Source organism: Octopus bimaculoides, chromosome 2 (genome assembly GCF_046866305.1).
Source record: "Octopus bimaculoides isolate indiv1 chromosome 2, ASM4686630v1, whole genome shotgun sequence".
NCBI classification, from domain to species: Eukaryota; Metazoa; Mollusca; class Cephalopoda; order Octopoda; family Octopodidae; genus Octopus; species Octopus bimaculoides.
Window position 1 is genome coordinate 87,030,189 of NC_142929.1, and position 22,737 is coordinate 87,052,925.

Here is a 22,737-nt window from a genome sequence, read left to right on the forward strand (position 1 = left end):
TATATAACCAGCTGTTAAAAGTGTTATTTCTATCTTTGCCGCTCCCTCTCACCGTCCCACTTTCTACCTCTGCTTTGGACAAAAGCCAAAATATCATCATGTTCTGGTATTTTAAAAGTGAGGTCCGCAAGTCTCCTGGACATTTTACTTAATCACTTTTGAAACGATACCCGGACGCCATTTTTGTCCACCTCTTTCTTCTATTCATTCGTCTCTGAAGTCTGATTGACATTTAAGTCCAAATAATATTTTGTATTACATTAGAACATTTTCTCTATATTTTGTTCTATTTTTAGTAACAGGGGGCGTGAGGAAAGCAAATCAACATCTTTTTTTTTTACTCGTCTAGCTTAGTTACACTTGTTTGTGTTAATGTCGTCTTTTTATGTCGTCTTCTCATCAAGAGTGATAAAATATTTACATTTGTTTCGAATATGTTACACATGTAAATTTAACATACGTTCCATGGGTTATAATAGAACCTATGACTCTACTGAACGTTGTAGTTATGTTGGATGATTTGACTAAGCTTTGTTTTGATGTTATTGCAACAAATAGAACCATGTTATGTTAGAAAGGAGTCGCCTACACCTATAAGTTTTCTATCAACGGTTAATGGATCAATGCTTACCATAAATCCATGCTATAATGCTATGTCAGTAGTAACCAGTTTCTGAGCTCAGGCTGTGTGTATAGAGATGTTTAGCAGTTATATTTATATATTTACAAACGATAACCTATAAATACTTGTATGCTATATTCAGATTTATTGATTTTTGTTCAACGTAACATTTCAAAGTATGTCTTTCTCTCTCTAATTAGTTTTTAGGGAATATTTTTATTTAAACATCTATACACGAAACTGTCATACTGAAAACATAAAATAATACTAGTATTGTCTTCGGAAACACGAAAATCGTTTATAATATGCACCCATGCTTGTATATATAAAAATGCTTCATTCGAAATATATATATATATATATATATATATATATATATATATATATAGTGATGGTAATATAAAAAAAAAGGAAATGTAATAGATCATACAAATATATACTGTGTTTATTAAATAGTATATGTGTGTGTTTGAGAGAGAGAGACTAAAATAACAAATGTAGTAGGAGTGAGTGACAGAGACGCATTTATGCTGGCGAACTCTAGTAAAAAGGTTTTGCTCTGAAGTCACTGGTATTTTAATCAAAATAAAACAGCAAATTTTTATAAATTGTATTTAGTTTATCAGTTTCATACACACACATAGATATGTATATGAAATTAGATATTAGACTCTTTTGTCTTTCTTTTACAAGTAAAAAATGACATAATTTACAGATCTTATCGATCTAAGAAATGTAAACAAACATGCGCGTAAGCACACGCATTCACACTCTCACACACACTTGTGTATATATATGCACATGCATAGGTGAATATATAAATATGTGCACTCTCACATACATACATATATATCATCATGATCGTTTAACGTTCGCTTTCAATGCTGGCATGGGTTGAACTGTTTGACATGGAGTTGTCCAGACTCCAAGTGTCTATTGTGGCATGGTTTCTACGGCTGGATGCCCTTCATAACGCCAACCACTTTACAGAGTGTGTTGGGTGCTTTTAATGTGCCACCAGCATAGGTGCGCTTATGCAGCACCGGCACGGGTGCTTTTTATGTGGCACCGGCACCTGACGGGACAAACCTGTACGTGTTGAAGACAGCGATTTTACTTAGCTTGACGCGTATTGTCAAGTACAACAAATTGCCACATCTCCCGGTCCCTTGTCATTTCCTCAGTTTATCCCTTCTACAGGTACCCTCCACAATAGAGCTTGGCACTTCTTTACACAGCTGTCCTCATCCATACGTGTCACATGACCAAATCAGCGCAGTTTTCTCTGATGCCTCAGTTTTCTTCTTAAATCATTTACACGGTCGTGCATACACACTGACATTACCCATCCAGTGGAGCATGCTAACTTCATTTCTTTCAAGCCTTCACAAGTCCTACATAGTCAAAGCCCATGTTTCACTGCCAAGTAACATAGCTGTACGTACACAGGCATCATACAATCCGCTTTTCACGCTGAGGGAGCGGCCCTTAATTACCAACAAAGGCAGACGCTCTCTGAACTTTGCTCAGCCCATTCTTATTCTAGCAACTACACTTTCAGAACTTCCTCCACCACTGCTAACTTGATCTCCTCTGTAACAGAAGCTATCTCCTACTTCTGAGCCCTCCACGCATTTGAGGGAGTCTATTGTTTGCACATTTTTAGTGCTTATTGTTCCTGCACATTTGCTACACATAAAGACTATTTTCTTCATTATTTTCTTTGCGATACTGCTACACTTCTTATGTGTCGAAAGTTTTCACTGAGTACAATGTATAGAGTTTCTACCAACACCCTTCTTACATATCAAACAAGGCTATCTTCCAGAAGGGAGTTGTAGTTTGTTTTTCTACTTACTAGGACTTAGATTTTTGTTTATTAGCTCTAAGGTCCTTAGATTTCAGGTCTTGTTTCCACATTTAAAATTTCTTCTCTCAGTCAGGTAGTGATTCAGCTATAAGAGCAAGATCCCAGGGACAACTGGTCTTGAATTCCTCTGTTAAGGCCTGGAGGACTAAGATAAACAAGAGAGGGCTGAGAACTGAACCTTGGTGAACTTCCACCTGTACAATTCATTACCAACCTTCACCTTACTGGCAGCATCCTTGTACATAGCTTGTATCACTCTGACTAACCACTCATCTATCCCTAGCTTCCACATTGACCACCAGATAAGGGAGTGGGGAATCCTGTCAAAAGCTTTCTCCATGTCGACAAAAGCCAGGTACAGAGGTTTATTTTTGGCTAAATACTTCTCCTGCAGTTCCCTAACCAAGAATATACCATCAGCTGTGCTCCTACCTGAACTGCATCCCATCTACACTAACTCTCTTCCTAATTACAACCCTTTCTTGTCTAGCAATTTGATACCTCTGTAATTATTTATATCTAGGGCATCACTTTTTTCTTTGTAGCAGTTGATTATAATGCTGCTACATCAATTGTTGGATATGACTCCCCCTGTGGCCAACCTGATTAACTATACAGGTTGTCAAAAATTTTAAGCATCTCAGTAATGATTCCTGATGAAGGAGGGGGGGAGGTTCAGTGTCTTCATATCCTTAATTGCTTTATTTACCAAGCTACTGTCAACTTGGATAGCTGGTCCCTCAGTTGGGCCTACATTTGGCAGACTCTCCCTTGCATTCTCCACATTTAGCAGTCTTTCATAATGGCGTTTCCAAACCTCTTTCTTTGCAGAATCCTCAAATGGAAATGAACTATCATCCATGCAGACATATTTCTCTCCTATGACATCATGATTTTTCTTTCACACACTGTCTTGTAATTCAAAACACTTCAAGTCTCTGGTCCTCATGTTACAGAACATTAACAGAAATAAGTGTGTGTGTGTGTATATACATGCATACATACAAACACACACATATATACATACATATACACCCACATTTATCATTCTCTGTCTATATATATATATATATATTGCGGAGATGTACTTGCATAGCAAGTGACCTGATCTGAGATCATGTGCTGGAACGAAAACAATTGCAGCGTGGAAGGTGTTTATAAGCCATTTAAAATAACACACAAAAACCGTTAGATTCACTTCAACATTTAAATTTAATTTGTCAAAATATTTTCGTCGCTTTGAGACCGCTAGCGGTTCACTGACAAAATTCTGTGCTGCATCTGAGAAAGTAACAGTTAGTTCATGATATATATGTACGTATGTATGTGTGTATGTATGTATGTTTGTATGTGCGTGTACATGTGTGCGCGTATGCATGTGTACACGCACAAACAGATATACATGCATACAACGAAAATATTTTGACAAATTAAATTTAAATGTTGAAGTGAATCTAACGGTTTTTGTGTGTTATTTTAAATGGCTTATAAACACCTACCACACTGCAATTGTATATATATATATATATATATATTTATATACATATATATGCTGTTAGATCAGGTTATGAAAGTTACAGAGAGGGTCATAGCCCAACTAATTAGGGAGCGAATCAATTTAGATGAGATGCAGTTTGGGTTCGTGCCAGGTAAAAGCACTACTGATGCCTTATTTCTAGTGAGACAGTTGCAAGAGAAATACCTAGCCAAGGATAAACCTCTGTACCTGGCTTTCGTTGACATGGAGAAAGCCTTTGACAGGGTCCCCCGATCCCTTATCTGGTGGTCAATGAGGAAACTTGGGATAGAAGAATGGCTAGTGAGAGCTGTGCGAGCCATGTACAGAGATGCGGCCAGTAAGGTGAGGGTTGGAAATGAGTACAGCAATGAATTCCGGGTAGAGGTAGGGGTCCACCAAGGTTCCGTCCTCAGCCCCCTATTATTTACCATATGCTGATGACCTTGCCCTAATTGCGGAGTCACTATCAGAACTAGAGGAGAAGTTTCAGGTGTGGAAGCAAGGTCTAGAATTGAAGGGCCTTAGAGTCAACCTAGCTAAAACCAAAATCCTAATAAGTAGGAAGGTAGATAAAACACAAACCCCTTCAGGTAGATGGCCCTGCTCAGTATGTAGAAAAGGAGTAGGTAGTAACTCTATAAGATGTACCCGGTGCAAGCTATGGACACATAAGAGGTGCAGCAACATCAAAGGCAGGTTAACTAGCAAGTTAGTTTTTGTTTGTGGCAGATGTTCAGGTGCAATAAAGACTGCAAACAAACAGGAAACAACTTCTATCTCATTCCAGGGTGAAAAGCTAGAGGTAGTCGATAGCTTCCGCTATCTGGGCGACCAAGTTAGTAGTGGGGGTGGGTGCGCTGAAAGTGTAGCTGCTAGAATAAGAATAGCCTGGGCAAAGTTTAGAGAGCTCTTACCCCTGCTGGCGACAAAGGGACTCTCACTCAGAGTAAAAGGCAGACTGTATGACGCATGCGTACGAACAACCATGCTACATGGCAGTGAAACATGGGCTGTAACTGCTGAGGACATACGTAAGCTCGCAAGGAATGAAGCCAGTATGCTCCGTTGGATGTGTAATGTCAATGTGAATACCCGTCAGAGTGTAAGTATCTTGAGAGAAAAGCTGAACATTAGAAGCATCAGTTGTGGCGTGCAAGAGAGACGATTGCGCTGGTATGGACATGTGGTGAGAATGGAGGAGGATAGCTGCGTGAAAAAGTGCCACACCCTAACAGTTGAGGGAACCCGTGGAAGAGGTAGGCCCAGGAAGACCTGGGCTGAGGTGGTGAGGCAAGACCTTCGTACATTGGGCCTCACCGAGGCGATGACTACGGACCGAGACCTTTGGAAATGGGCTGTGCGTGAGAAGACCCGGCAAGCCAAGTAAGATCGTTGCCAGTGCCCCTGGACTGGTTCTTGTGCGGGTGGCACATGAGATGCACCATTTTGAGCGTGGCCGTTGCCAGTACCGCCTGACTGGCTCCTGTAGGATTTTCGAGCGAGATCGTTGCCAGTGCCCCTGGACTGGCTTGTGCGGGTGGCACATAAAAGACACCATTTCGAGCGTGGCCGTTTTCGTGCGGGTGACACGTAAAAGCACCCACTACACTCTCTGAGTGGTTGGCGTTAGGAAGGGCATCCAGCTGTAGAAACTCTGCCAAATCAGACTGGAGCCTGGTGTTGCCATCCGGTTTCACCAGTCCTCAGTCAAATCGTCCAACCCATGCTAGCATGGAAAGCGGACGTTAAACGATGATGATGATGATGATGATGATATTCTTTTACTTGTTTCAGTCATTTAGTTGAACAAATCGACCCCAAGTCTCATTCTTTGTAAGCCTAGTACCTATTCTATCAGTCTCTTTTGCTGAACTGCTAAACACACCAACATTGGTTGTCAAGTGATGGTGGGTGGGGGTCAAACAGACATACAAATACACACACACACAAGACAAGCTTCTTTCAGTTTCCGTCTACAAATCCACTTACAAAGACTTTGGTTGGCCTTAGGCAGTAGTAGAAGAAACTTGCCCAAGGTGCCATGCTGTGGGACTGAACCCGGAACTATGCGGTTGGGAAGCAAGCTTCTTACCACATAGCCACTCCTGTGCTTGTAAATGTAGGCACATTGAAATGTAGGTCAAGTGAGATTGTAGAGATGCTTGAACGGAGGCATGTTGATGTATGCTGCATACAAAGGATAATGTGGAGAGGAGTTTCAGCCAGGGTCGTCACAGGCAAGGCACATAGGTATAAACTCTTCCGGTAACAGTGACAGAGTAGAGGGTGTGAGCATACTTTGTGCAGAGAAATAAGTAGATAAAGTCATAGAGGTAGTCAGGGTGTGTGATAGAGGGCTTAAACTCTGGCTAGTCTTGCAGAATAGTATAGCTACAATTATTTCTGCCTACGCTCCACACGCAGGCTTACCAAATAAAGAGAAGGATCACTTTTATGATATTCTTCAGCAGGTTACCTCAAAGATGAGTGACAATGATCTCATCTTTGTGGCTGGAGATTTTAATTGGCATATTGGATGGCGACCTGGTATCTTCCATGAAAGCCATGGAATTGATTCTCAAAACAAAGAGGGAGCTAGTCTCCTGGAGTTCTGTGATACAAATAACCTATTGATCTGCAACATCAACTTCTGGAAGCTAGCAGCCACCTGATAACCTATCCATCAGGTGACTCTACTAGCCAGATTGATTTCATTCTCACAAGACAGCAGGGTGCATTGTTGCTCTTAAATACAAAGACCCTCCCTGGTGAAGAATGTACCCCCCAACATAGACTAGCTGTTAGTGACTTTAGACTCGAGGCCAGAAGGATACCAAGAAGAAGACCAATCTGGAAAAGAAGGATATGGAAGCTTAAGAACCCTTCACATGGTCAGAGATTTAAGGATATCTTCACTGAGAAATTTGATGAGAGTGAGGAGGAGCTACAGACTTGTGACATAGAAGGCAACTGAGAATTCTTGCGACACAGCTTGCTGAGCACCACAGACCAAATCTGTGGCTGGTCCAGAGTCCCTTCCTAGGGTAACATGGTGGTGGAACAGTACTAGAGACAGGGCCATTAGAGCAAAGAAACAGGCCTGGAAGAGTGAGGGTAGCAGGGAATGGTATCAGATAACCAGAAGGGAAGCTAGGAGACAGGTCTATATAACCAAGGGAGAAGTAGAAAAGAAGTTTGTCAATGTTGAGCGGTGTGAAGACCAAAGAAGTGAAGTATTTTGGATTGCAAGACTGTGTGAGAGAAAATTGTGTTGTCATTGGAGAAAAATGTGTCCATATGGATGATGGTGCACTTGCTTTTAATGATTCTGCAAAGAAAGAGGCTTGGCGATGCCATTACGCAAGACTGTTGCATGTGAAGAATGAATGGGAGGAGGAGAGTCTGCCAAAGGTTGACCCAATTGGGGAACCAGCTACTTGAATTGACTGTACCCTGGTAGATAAAGCAATTAAGGATATGAAGACAGGGAAAGCCCCCAGCCCATCAGGAATCACCCCTGAGATATCTGGCGGTGTGGGTTATAGTCTAGTCACCCGTATCATAAATCAGGTAGTTCATGAAGGAGTCGTACCGAATGACTTGTGTGGCAGCACCATAATCAACTGCTACAAAGGTAAAGGTGATGCTTTAGATAGAAATAATTACATGGGTATCAAACTGCTGGATCAGATGATGAAGGTCACAGAGAGGGTCATAGCCCAACTATTTGAGGAGAGAGTCTGCTTAGATGAGATGCAGTTCGTTTCTTTGCCAGGTAGAAGCACCACTGATGCTATATTCCTGGTACAGCAACTGCAGGAGAAATACCTAGCCAAAAATAAACCCCTATACTTGGTTTTTGTGGACTTGGAGAAAGCCTTTGATTCCTTATCTGGTGGGTGATGCAGAAGCTGGAGATTGACAAATGTTTAATAAGGGTTGTACAGGCCCTATACACAGATGCCATTAGTAAGGTTAGGGTTGGCAATGAGTATACTGAAGAATTCCAGGTTGAAGTAGGGGTCCATCAAGGATCAGCCCTCAGCCCCCTCTTATTCATCATAGTCCTCCAGGCAATAACAGAGGAATTCAAAACAAGTTGCCCCTGGGAGCTCCTCTATGCTGATGACCTGGTCCTCATAGCAGAATCACTACCAGAACTAGAGAAGAAATTCCAGGTGTGGAAGCTAGGTTTAGAGTCAAAGGGCCTTAGAGTCAATGTTGCAAAAACTAAAGTTCTATTATTTACATTATTTACATTTAACGGATATTTGTCCTCATCTTGTTTGTTGTTAACACAACGTTTTGGCTGATAGACCCTCCAGCCTTCATCAGGTGTCTTGGGGAAATTTTGAACCTGGGTTCTCATTCCTAAGGTATTTTTCAATGTTGTTGTTGTTATTGTTATTATTATTATTATCATTATTGTTATTATTATTATTATTATTCAGGTCACAGCCGAAACGTGTTAACAACAAACAAGATGAGGACAAATATCCGTCAAATGTAAATAATGTACATAATTCCTCATCTCTTAAATATTAACTGTATTAACTAAAGCTCTAGTAAATAGGAAGGCAAACACATCACACACCCTTTCATCAAATTTAGTTCAAATGCAGATATGTATACACAGATACATATTTATATACACAACAGGTTTCTTTCAATTTGCATCTACCAAATCCACTGACAAGATTTTGGGAGGTCTGTAGTTATAATAGAAGACACTTACCTAAGTGCTACACAGTGGAACTAAACCTAGAACAATGTGTTTGGAAAGCAAACTTCTTATCACACAGCCATGCCTGCTATACTCCATGTTTTTCTTTTACCATTTCTATTTGGCAGCTTTTCATTGCTAACAAATAATTTCTATTTGTCAGCTTTTCATTGCTGACAAATAATTTCTATTTGTCAGCTTTTCATTGCTGACAAATAGTTCAGTTGGCATTTGAAATGTGACTTTTCTGGTATGTTATATTCAAGTAGGTATTACTATAGAATACCATTCAATGGAGACAGGCACAGTTTCAATACACAATATCACGTTTTCTGGTTCATCATTTTCATGTTAAAATAAATATTATTCAAGGAAAATTTTATATCATATGAAAGTTCTGGATGTGAACTTTCTTCTCATATAGTTTTAATTAAAATCCAGCAGTTACATATCATGTCAGGATCCCTCAAACACCTGGTATTTCCATGCATTTATAAAGTTTGTCATGTTTTTTTTTACTGCTGAACGTGACCTCTCGTTTTAGTTCAATACACTTGAGCGCCACAACTTGTGTTAAAAATCATAAGTGGAAGGTTTTTGCTTTATTTGATACAAAAGTCAATGAGAGGAGGTCAGATAATCATTATCTATATATATAAAAATGAGAATGTGTGTGTGTGTGTGTGTGTGTGTGTGTGTTTCCCTAAAACTCGAGAACTACACAACCAATTTCATTCAAATTTTACACATGTCTTACTTAGGGTTCCGGTTGTGTTTTAGTCAAAAAAAAAATTTTAACTTCTTGCAGAGTTCGAGCCCACGGCAACATAATATCTCCTCCACTATTTAAGTATTACGTGTCAAAAGTGAAACAAAAACACTCATGTCAAATACTTTCACTTTAAAAATGAAACTATTCCACTAACTGAAACAATCACATTTCGATACTGTAATGACAGATACTTTCACTTTAATGGTGTGTATATATATATATATATATATATATATATATATATATATATATATATATATGTACAGAGAGAGAGAGATGTATATGTATACGTATACATGTATATGTACACGTATATGTATAGATATATAGATCTGTATGCATACATGTATATGTATACATGTGTGTAGATGTATATATATATAGGTGTACATCTAATATGTACACGTATATAAATGCATACAGATATCTATACATATATACACCCATACACACACACATATATATGCCCACAAACACACACATTAGTCATTTGTTTTCTTATCCAAAACTACGTCTAAAGTATTGAATGGATCTTTAAGAAATTTGGAAATTATATTCTTTGCATAACGGCCATAACTCCCATGAAAATTCATATATTTTTGATGTTGATGAAATTTTAACCATACAGATTACACACAAATAAAGTAATATTTCTAAAAATTTTTCTTCTTAGAAGTTACAAAGACCCCTTCATGTGGACTTCACACCTACAATTTAGTCATTTTTCCTAAGCAAAGACGAATACAGTTGTACCATTGGTAGCTATAGGGTCACCCGAACATAACAGATGAGCATTATTTGTAATTCAACGGTACAACAGTGTAAGACTATCCTTTCAGATATACTTACATTGTGATTTCTGCAATGTGGTGCATAAATTGTCAAGTAAATGAGACTCATTTTTGCCTCCACTGATTCACTTGCAAAGTGATGAGTAAAATTATTTCGTTGCAGACCTCCTTTGAGTCTTTTTATTACCACTGCAACACATATAGTCCCCAGTTGGTAACATTGATTTCAAGGCCTTCCCAGATGAGTGACTTTGTTCGAAGACATTTATTGATTGTAAATATTTTCTGCCCAGTTACCTATCGGTAGAGTGGTCATTTGCAAACTCCAGAGGCGACACTTTCGTTTCCCTTTACTCCAAACGTCACACATTGTTGTTTCTATTGAGTCATGCCCTTCCAATTGCTATAAATCCATAATGCATCTTAAAGCTGTGCCTGTCAACTGTATGGTGAGGAATCCTACATTGGGGAGTAGTAACGACTAGGCTAGGGTAGCTGACTGATTATCGTGATCATTCGTCTTTTGCTTTCCTGTAGCTTTGCTCTCTTTTACAAACCCAGTGAACATACATATATTTCCTATTTTAAAGAAATTCAAACAATACATATTACACACAAGTTAAAAAGATTCCCAACAATTAAACTTCTCTGGTTGACGTTAATACACCCATCACCAATAGGGGCCTTAACTCCCACAATTTTCAGCTCCATGAGCTCCATTTTTCAGGAGCAAAATTCTTTTAAGGTCCATGTAGTGTCTTAGGCCCAAAAAATTTTTAACTTCCTGCATAGTTCGAGCCCACAGCAATATCTTATCTCCTCCACTATTTCAGTATTATGTGTCAAAAATGAAACAATAACATCACTCTACTATAATGTCAGATACTTTCACTCTAACACTGAAACTATTCCACTATTTCAGTATTACCTGTCAAAAGTGAAACAATAACATGTCGCTACTGTAATTTCAAATATTTTCACTTTAATATTTTCAATTTCATACTGAAACTATTAAAGTGAGACTATACTCTCACATATATACAGGCATACTATAAGACCCAATTAAAAACATTTCCCAACAATTCAACTTCTCTGGTTGACATTAACACCCCCACCCCCAATAGGGGCCTTCATTCCCCCATTTTAGAGCTCCATCAGCTCCATTTTGCAGGAGCAAAATCTTTTTCACACGTTCCAGAAGACTGAAATTTTGGAATATGCGCATAAAGATCAATAGTATGGGATACATGTCTTATGATTAGAATCTTTTTAGGGTGTGTAAAGAGGGAAAGAACCCTCATGTGCAATTTTGATGAAATTCGAATCATATGTATTCCAGTTCCTTACAGAAAATATAACAGAAAAGTCTCATTTTTCAATTGCATGTAACACGGGCAACGCCGGGTATCTCTGCTAGTGAAATATAAAAGTTAAAATTTCATTGTTAATTTTCACTTAGAAAAGGACTTGTTTTCATGATTTTTATATCGTAAGAAAAAATTTGGCATGAAACCCTTGTTTTGAGAATGTTAGTCCAGAGGAGGGAAGCTCAAAGGGGTAGGGTAGGAAAAAAAAGATTATAAATTTTCCAAAATTTGTTTCATAAAAAGCTTACCCCCATCATTTTCAAGACCATGATGTAAAAAAGAAATTGGAAAAATCCCTGTCTAAATACAAAAAAATCCAACTTATGTAGATGTCCTGACCTGAAACTTTGCCATTTATAGCTATTTTTAATAATCTATTAAAATTTTGTTGAAATCTTGTCATGTTCCAAAGTCTCAGGATTTATTTAGTTCTATACCAACTATAGATGTGCCAAAAACTTGAGCCACTATGATTTGTACTTTTGGATTTGACCCTTTAGTATTCAGATTTTTCTGTCAGATGTAAGTCTTATTCATTCACATTATCTTAAATTAATTATGCATTATGTTGTAGCTTTGAGGTTTTGATGATGTGTTTGTTTATTTTTAAAATGACATTATAGGGTAGGTGTGAGAAGCCAGATTTAGCTGGTTTGAACATAAAACAAGGAGAATATTTGGGCTGGATATGGCCAGTTGAGATGCTAAAGAGTTTGCTCGGTATGAAAACAAAGCGAAATTTTTTGTGATGTGTAACAGAATTGCTTTCACATACATATTTAAAAAATTGGCAAAAAGACGTTTTCATTCCAAGAATCTGAAAAAAAAAAAAAAAATAGGCACTATTAATGGTCACTATTAATTTGTGTAATTTGAAGATGATTATCACCTCAGTTTCAAAGACATGACAAATATGGCTAATTATTCATTAAGGCTAATTAGGCGAGATTTTGACCATTTTGCTGATCATTCAAATTGTCTCCAAGAAAAAGTACAGTAGAAATTATATTTAAATATTGTCAAAAATTCATAGTGATACCTAATTTGAGATTAATTTATCCAGTGGGTTATATTCAGGATCAATTTATCTGTATGAAAAGTAGTAATGTGAATTTTGGGGATTTGCTCTGGTAACTTTAGTGAATCACACAATTGCATAGAGGCTCTTTTACCAGAATAGTCAGGATAGGGGATGGACTTAGACTAATATTAGGCAAGGTGAAGACATCAATGTTCTCTACATATGATCTCCAACTAGAATCGATGGATCAGCAAAAGGATTGGTTCTGTAAGGCCTTTGTGCAAGCAATCATGAGAATTGATGACAGTGTCAATGGGCACATAGAGATATATCAGGACAGCTACTCTGGTATGTATGCAGGCTATGGCCATGGCATATGAATAGAGGATTCAAATCTCCAGGAGTTCTAAAATGCTTGCATGTCCTCTTCATTCAGAGCTCATGTCTCAGCAATTCTAAATGAAATGTGGGACCGGAATGCAGAGGACATGTGAAGGTTAGAGAGGAATGAAGCTAGTATGCTCCACTAGATGTGCAATGTAAATGTACATGTGTGAGAGAGTGCTAGAGTATTGAGAGAAAAGTTAGGCATAAGAGGAATGAGATGCAGTATGCAAAGAGAAGTCTGTGCTGGTTTGGTCTTGTGATGTGGATGGGTGTCAACAGCTCCATAAAGAAGTGCTGATCACTCAAAGTGGAGGGAAGTTGTGGAAGAGAGAGACCCAGGAAGACGTGGGACAAAGTACTGAAGGATAACCTCAGGACACTGAACCATATGGAGGATATGACAAAGGACCAAAATATCTGGTGCCTCAAGAAGATCTGTCCTCCACAGGAGAAGCGTTAATGTTGCTTTCCCTGATGAAGAGGATTGGCCTGCAAAAGCCTGGTACTGGTGCCATGTAAAAAATACTTTTGTTGACTCCATGTTAAAGCACTCCTGTCAGTGCACACACTGTAAAGTGGTTGGCATTAGGAAGGGCATCCAACCGTAGAAACTAAACCAAATCAGACTGGAACCTGGTGCAGATCTGCTTGCCAGCTCTAGTCAAACCATCCAACCCATATCAGCATGGAAAATGGATGTTAAAGGAAGATGGTGATAATAATGATGATGATCCACCATTTGTGAAAAATACCATTGTTTGTTAAAGGTTTTTCATGTGCCAACCATTGGTTCACTACTTTTTCAAGTGTGAAAAAGGCAAGTTTGTGCAGCTCAAGTAGAATATATAACTCAAGATATTTTTTCAATCCACCATTTTATATATACCATACATACATATGATGGGCTTCCTTACTGTTTCTGTTCCCTAGATTTTACTTAGAAAGCATTGGTTAACCAGAGGCAGCTGCAGAAGATGCTACACTGTGAAATCATGTGATTGCAAATCAAATTTGCTGCCTATCTAGCTATGCCTGCAGCAGTACCAACTTTAGACATCCAGTAATCCAACTTCCTGGCCCAATTCAGGTGAACAGAAGAGCAAGATCTGATTTTTACTTACTTGTAATGAAGTTTTTCCATGGAAAGTTATGCATCCTTCAATATGGATGTATTTAGCATCTGTAGGTTAACTATAATGAGAAAGTTATAAGAGTTTAAATAAATTTCTGAACAACACCAGGTGATATTATTTTGATAGTGATGAGGAGAGAGAGAACTATGATATAGCTGACACTGAGTACTCCAAAGTGACTATGAAAGTAGCAGGTTCTCTGCCAGTCAATAGTTCACATTGCGAACTGGAGCTAAGTAATAGGTTTGGATAAAAGTGGAAGAAAGAGGCTAGCCAGGAATGATATCAAAAACTAGTCTCAAAGCTGAATGTTGGAAATATTTTGCTAGGGTTTGGTTCTTAGTCCTCCTATACATTGTTGTCCTCCAGGCCATAACAGAGAAATTAAAAACCGGCTCCCCTGGGAACTGCTATATGCTGATGACCTTGCTCTTATAGCAGATGCTGTAACAGAACTAGAAAAGAAATTCTAGGTGTGGAAGCAAAACCTGGAATCAAAGTGCCTTAAGGTTAATTTAGGAAAGACTAATATCTTAGTAAGCAAGAAAATGGACAGGACCTTTCTCCTATCAGTTAAATGGACCTCCTTGATATGTAAGAAAAGTGTAGGCAGGAATTCCATACAGTATACCTAGTGTGAGCTATGGACACACAAGAAGTGCAGTGGAATAAGAGGAAGGTTGTCAGAGAAGGTAGTGTCTGTATGTGGAATATGCACAAGAGCCATAAAAGCTACAGATACATGGTAAATCAATTATCTCAAAGGCTCTTTAAAGGTAATTGATAAATTTTGTTACCTAGGGCACCAAATTAGCTGTAGTGGAAGAAGCAGGGAAAGTGTAATTGTTAGAATAATAATAGGATGGAGAAAATTCAGAGAGCGTTTTCCTCTATTGGCAACCACGTGAAAGGAAGATTGTATGATGCAGAAGACATGTGAAGACTAGAGAGGAATAAAGCTAGTATGCACTGCTGGATGTGCAGTGTCAGTGTGTATCTGTGACAGAGCGCTAGTGTATTGGGAGAAAAGTTAGGCATCAGAGGAATTAGATGCAATGTGCAAGAGAGAACATTGCACTGGTTTGGTCATGTGATGCATATGGATGTAGACAGTTGCATACAGAAGTGCTGATCATTTAAAGTAGAATGAACTTGTGGAAGATATGGGATGAAGTATTGGAGGCCAATCTCAAGACACTGAGCCTTACGAAAGAAGTGACAAAGGACCAAGATATTTGGCGCCTTACTGTACACAGGAAGACCTGCCTGCCACAGTAAAATTGATACCGGTGCTGGTGCTAAGTAAAAAGCACTGGTCCTAGTGCTACATAAAAGGCACCCAGTACACTCTGTAAAGTGGTTGGCATTACGAAGGGCTTCCAGAAATAGAAATCAAGCTAGAACAGATAATGGAACCTTGTGCGGCACCTAGTCTTACCAGCTTCTGTGAAATTGACCAACGTATGCCAGCATGGAAAATGGACATTAAATGATGATGATGAAACTCAGCATAGGTTTGGTTATGTCATTAGAGAATACACTGTTCAGTGTACATGATGTTGCTGATAGCAAAAATAAAGCATTAAAACATTACTAAGAAGCATGAGTCAGATGGAGAAATACAACTGTAGTATTTTATAGCAGTTTGATTTTGTATTTATGAGATTGAATTTAGTTAATATGAGATTGATTTTGAGAGACTAATTCATGGTTGGATGGGGGTGAGAGGTTATCTTGGAGGTGATGGTGGGCAATGAAGTAAAATTCCTTATGTTATTTAGTGAGTGTTGAGAAACTAGATGAATAGGTTGTGACAGTCATATGCAAGAGTGCTGTTAGCAAGTTCAATAAAGAATTTAATGTACATGCATATATTCCATAAGGTTCTTTCTTTATTCCTGTGTATTCATTATAGTTCTTGGAGCTTTTGTATGCTGATGGCCTAGTTATCATAGTAAAATCTGTAGAAGAGTTTCAGAAAATGCAGAAAACACTGAAAGCATCATCTACATTCTAAAAATCAGTTTAGTAATTGTAAAGAACATTAATTAGTAATCTCAGTGCCTCTTAGAAAGGACCACACTTGTCCACTTGGTAGAAAGTTGAATCTTTGCTAAGCTAAAATAATGTGTATACAAAGTACACAATTGAGTTTCTGGTATGCTGACAGTGATCTAGTACTTAAAATATGATATATGCACTCTAGTAGTTATCAGTCGTAACACATATAGATGAAGTCTATGATCTTGTAGTTTGTCACTTGCATTGAAAGTGACTTTAGCAAAAGTATAATTGCTAGAAGAAAGAAATGTTGAAGTAATCAACAAAGAGTTTATTTTACAATACAAATTTTATGGAATATGCATATGAAATGTGTTAGTGCAAGCTACTGAAACATGGGTATTGAAATGAGAATGTCTAAAGAGAAATTATGAGCCTAGTATGCTGAAGTGTAATGTTGCATGAAAGTTTAGTGCAAGTGAACTGATGGATTTTACAGATATTATTCGAAGTGTGAAGAAGAAAACTGCACTGGTTTACACGTGATGTAAATGAATCTTGAATGCTGATTGAAAAAGCACTGTTTGCTATCAGAAGAGGATATCCAAAAAAGAGCAAGAAAAGTCAGTCAGATTTTATGATGCTGGTTTTCTTAGAAGAGATATCAAGATACTAAAATGAATAGTGATAAACTGTGTTTACTGTTTATAGTGGTTACTACTTTATAGATACTAAAAATTCTAGGAGTCTTCATTTAACATTGAACAATTATGAATCATGTATTATCAGGACAGTTATTAGATAAGTTGTTGACATTTTACATTAGCAAGATGTGTACAAAGGACTTGTAAGTTAAGTTCTTATATTCTTTTTTTATATGTATTTTTCAGTAGCTTTAATCTAACTCACTGCCTTAGCAAATAACGGTAGCTTGTGTTGTTAATTTATTGGTTCTTGTATATGGTGTGAAGTAGTTTTTTTGTTTACTGTTTACAGTGGTTACCATTTTACTTGATAAGTATTTAAATTTTCTAGGAGTCTTCATTTAGTGTCAAATGATTACAATTCACATATTACTAGGATGGTTATAAGACAAGTTGTTGTTTCCTCAATGAAGGCTGTGCTTGGCAATAAGAAGTTCCAGAGAAGACCTGCCTACCTCAGTAAAACTAAGTTCTGGATGCACCATGTATTCCACCTACATGTAATAGTAATTCACACACCATACCCCAATGAATCAAACTATATCTCTTCTTCATGCACTGTGCATTTAGCCCCCCCCCCCCTTGCAGCTCAGCACTGCTCATTCATCTCTCTCTCTCTCTTTCTCTCCCCTGTCCTCCCTCTACCAACTGTATCATTGCTATCTTGTTGCTCCTTTATATACCCGTGTTTCATCATTTACTGCATCCCCCTTCCTTTCCCTCCCCCCCTCTTTTGCACTTTTATGAACTCGCTACTCATGCACCCTGAGCAATCCTTTACTATTCAATTTAAATTCACATTGTTGTGCTTTGAGAGTATGCCCTGGCACATTGCCACTGTAGCAAGGGCCATAAAGGCTAAAGAGAACAGGACAGATTTATGTTCCCTCATTGTCATCGGTAGGTGGTGCTTTGATGGCACTTCCACTAGGGAGGTATAAAAACCCTAGTCAGACATACATTCTCTCTCTTTTCTAGTTTCCCCTTCTGTGCTGGCAGCTGGTCAACTGCCCACACAGCTTGGACTTCTAGCTCTCTTTTACTCCTGGCCATGACAACTACCATGCTATGTAGCTAGAACAGTGCTCGCTCTCTGTTCTTTCAGCATGAACCTTTAACTTGTAGGCAACCTTACTTGAATCCAGGGCCATCATGTTTTAATGAGAGTCATCTATAGTTATCTTCCGTGTCACATCGTTAGCAACTGGGTGGCACTCATTACATCGCTATAAAAGACATGCACGAACAGATAACATCCCCTTTTCTCTCACACTCTGCCTGCAACGAGCCACAGTTTCTCCATCTCTATTCCTGCTACGAGAAAACTTCTCGCTGATTGAATTTTCTTAAATCCTCTTTCACCAATCATGGAATGCAGCAAGATGAAAACATTTCCTTATTAAAATTCCATTCTGTTCTATTGAATGTTGATGTTCAAGCTGTGTAAATGCTCTCATCCCAGATCGGAATAGATCCCTCATGTACATGATGTCTTGACAAGTTTTACACGAGTTGTTGTTGTTCCTCACTGGATTGATTCTAACAGTGATCAAAGGATGACCGAACATTATATTAAATTAGTGGGCTAAAAACACACTAAAAACTCTTAACAACTACTGGCTTAATTACTAGCCACACCGACTGACTAAATTCACTAATGAGGGAACAAACAATTTGTACACCTTTTATATTATTTTGCATGCACCTTTGTAAAACATGAGGATATAAAACTTGTTACACATAACCTTGTCTGAACATTAACACTAAACAAATGAACCAGACTAATGTGTGACTCTATCCTAAATCACCATCTCTCTTGCTCTCCTACTCTTACTGTCTTGCTTTCTCTCTCTCTCTCTCTCTCTTTCCCTCTTTCTCTTCCTCCAGATGGGGTAACCATGTATCTTCTCAACAGCACATCACCAGTTTCTTTCTCTCTATCATAGTTTAATCTCTTGTCATCTGGCCCAAAGCCACCTCCTTCAATACCAACCACTCCCTGCCTCAGTTGGGGGATCTTTGTCTTGCAGGTTACTTTGTGACCTCACAGGTGCTGGTGCCATGTAAAAGGCACCCAGTCTACTCTGTGAAGTGGTTGGTGTTAGGAAGGGCATTCAGCCGTAAGAACCATGCCAAAGCAGAGAGTAAAGCTTGGTACAATCCCCAGGCTTATGAGCTCCTGTCAAGCCTTCTAACCCTTGCTGGAATGAAAGACGGACATTAAATGATAATGATGCTGATGTATTTGTGTTCATGTCTAGATATCCTGTACATGTGTGAAATGGATATATATGTATGTGTTTATGTAGGAAGCACATATATGAATGTGTACTTTTGTATGTTTATATATAGTTGGTTATGGTGATATATGTGTTAGTCATATATGGGATGTGTGTTCATATACAGGGGTTGGACAAAATAATGGAAACACCTTAAAATTTCAAACAAATTAATTTTAACTAGCAGAGGCACCCGGCGTTGCCCGGGAATGAAATTGTTGCTTATATACTGGATGAAAAAAAAGCAAAATATGCTGTATAGAAATTTGAGGACATTCTGTAGATGGACTCTCAGATGAATGATGGCTGGACGCCTCTCATGAATGGGAAAATTGAAGATGCGCCAAAAAGCCTCATTGGTACTTGGAAACTTTTACGAAAATTAAAGTGGGGATTAAATGATAAAAATGATTTACGTGAATATCCTCACAAGAGTAATTGAAATAAATGGCGATTGTGGAACCTCCCACGCATGCACACACGCACGCACGCACGCACGCACACACAGAGTATCACATATCAGATGAAATGGACGTGTGTGTGTGTGTGACAGAGAGAGAGAGAGAGAGAGAGAGATGGAGAGTGACAGAGAGAGAGAGAGGTCATGTATACGTACATGCATAAATATGCATAGATCTTTGTGTGTGAGTGTGTGTGTGTGTGCGTGTGTATGAAAGAGAGAGAGAGAGAGTAAATACTACATGCATGCTACGTCAATACCGGAAGTTGACATTTCATCACAAGTATGTAAGCATTTGGTACAAAAACGTCAAAATAGAGAGTGAAGCTTTGTGCCGTTGTTACGTCAATACCAGAAGTTGACATTGAGGAACCTTTTTAAAGAAGTGAATCATAAATATAAAGCAATATTATTTATAGTATATTGCCACTTAAGTGTGGCTGACCCCTAGGGGTGGATGTTACTGTTGCTTTTAGCCCCAGGAGGACATCTCCTCCAGCTGGCTTATTGACACACGACTGTGTCCTGTTTGCCAAGGGAAGTTATCCCTCTCACCATGATCTGTAGCACGAACAGATCCGGATTTCAGGGTTATTTCCCTTCGTCGGCGTTCGATAGCCACTGACCCTGGTGAGAGAGACAAAATCCTGGCAATCTTATATCTACTTTTCCAGCTGGAGGAGATGTCCTCCTGGGGCTAAAAGCAACAGTAACATCCACCCCTAGGGGTCAGCCACACTTAAGTGGCAATATACTACACTTTATCGTGCAGTTACTGTTAATACTTCATTTAGAGAATTAACATTGCTTGTTTTCACCTTTTCGATATCAGTGAAGAATTTCACTGGAAAAGTAGATATAAGATTGCCAGGATTTTGTCTCTCTCACCAGGGTCAGTGGCTATCGAACGCCGACGAAGGGAAATAACCCTGAAATCCGGATCCGTTCGTGCTACAGATCATGGTGAGAGGGATAACTTCCCTTGGCAAACAGGACACAGTCGTGTGTCGATAAGCCAGCTGGAGGAGATGTCCTCCTGGGGCTAAAAGCAACAGTAACATCCACCCCTAGGGGTCAGCCACACTTAAGTGGCAATATACTACACTTTATCGTGCAGTTACTGTTAATACTTCATTTAGAGAATTAATATTATTTATATTTAATAAAAAAAATCAAATGAAGAGCCTAACATTTATCCGAGGTCAAATTATTCATGCATCACAAGTATGGAAGCATTTGGTGAAGTCGATTTCACGTGAAAAGCTAATACACAGACATCTCTATTTTATATATTAGAAGATATGGAGTAGGACTGCCTTTGGCAGTAATTACAGCTTGAATTCTATGAGGTATGGACTTGTACAAAGTTTGAATTTTTTTCAAACGAATTTTTGTCCATTCTTCAGCTAAAACAGTCTCTAATTCTTGTATTGAAGATAGTGGAGGATTTCAACTCCTTACTTGTTTTTGTAAAATGCACCATAAATGGTCAATAATATTGAGATCTGGGGACTGTGGTGACCAGATAAGATGTTCAACTTCACTAGAATGTTCCTCGTGCCATTCAATAACTACTTTATCTGTGTGAATTGGTGCATTACCATCCTGAAAGATTGCGTTTCCCTCCAGAAACAGTTCCGCAACCATAGGATGAATTTGATCAGATAAAATGCTTAATTCTGTCATAAAGAGAAACCATTGGGCCAGCAGATTTCCAATAGCCCCCCCCCCCCAGATTATCACAGATCCTCCTCCATGTTTAACAGCTGAAAGAAAGCAGCCTTGGTCAAATGCGTCTTTTGGCTGTCTCCACACGTATACTCGGCTGGTGGTTGAAAATAAGGTAAAGGATGACTTGTCTGAGAAAATAACATGCTTCCACTGCTCTAGGGATGAATTCTGTAGGTTTTTTTTACTCCACTCTAAACGCTTTGCAATGTTTGTTTTTGAAAGTAGTGGTTTTCTGATTGCAGCCCTCCCATGAAATCTGACTTTATGCAGCTCCCAGCAAACGGTTTTGTGGAAACTGGGTTCTTGAAGTGGTAATTTTGAGAGCTGTACTTTTGTGATCCTTTCTAACAATTCACGTAAGAGTCTGACGGTCCCTATCTGAAAGTTTTGGTTTTCTTCCAGAGTTTTGTTTTGACGAGGCGGTTTTTCCCTCTTTCTCAGTACTTCTTGATACGCCATATGAGCACCAACAATTTGACCTCTTTGAAAGTCCGATAGATCTGTGATTTTAATGAATTTTAATTACCTTTTCTGATATCTGAAAAGAAACAGCAATATTAGCAAAACATATTAAGCAACACTAATAATAAATGAAAAAACAAAAAGAAACAAGTTTTTGATGGTTTTATAGGTATTTCAAAATTATGATGCTATGATGCTAGGTATTTCCATTATTTTGTCCAGCCCCTGTATGCCTGTTTACATGTCATACACATACCATTGATACTCTTGGAGAGATTGAGGGAAATGTGTCAGTCCTTGAGAAATAAGTATCTGTTTTCATAAGCTATTTTGAAAGACTCATTACCTGGTCACAGATGCTTATCAACATTTTTCCAGAAATTTAAACCAATATTACTCACTGTTCCAAAGTCTGCTTTCTCCGGCTACCACGCTGAACGTTGCACAATGAAAGGCCTGTCCAGTGAGATTGTTGAAATGTTAGAGCACATATGTGTAGATGTGTGCTTTGTACAAGTGATGAGATGGAGAGAAACCTCTACTAGACTTCTCTTTGATAGGAAACAGAGGTATAAATTCTTCTGGGTAGGTAGCAGTGAAAGTGTTGAGGTGTAGGCATACTCTTAGCAGAGAAATGTCTATATAAAGTGGTTGAGGTAGCCAGTGTGTGTGATAGAATTGTTAAGCTAAGATTAGTATTAGATTATACAACAGTAATATTTAACTCAGCATATACCCCACAACTTGGACTGACAGATGAACTGAAGGATCACTTCTATGAGTCCTTTCAGAAAATACCTTGATGATGGATGACAATGACTTCACTACTGTGGCTGGTGATTTCAACAGACATGTTAGGCAGTACTCCATTGGATTTCATAGTTAACATAGAGGT

The 22,737-nt window shown here is 38.5% G+C and overlaps 1 protein-coding gene across 1 annotated transcript in view; it reads left to right on the plus strand.

Moving 5' to 3' along the window:
* Positions 1 to 22,737, plus strand: part of LOC106880691 (uncharacterized) — a 186,883-nt gene that overhangs the window by 1,043 nt on the left and 163,103 nt on the right. The window lies entirely within an intron of this gene.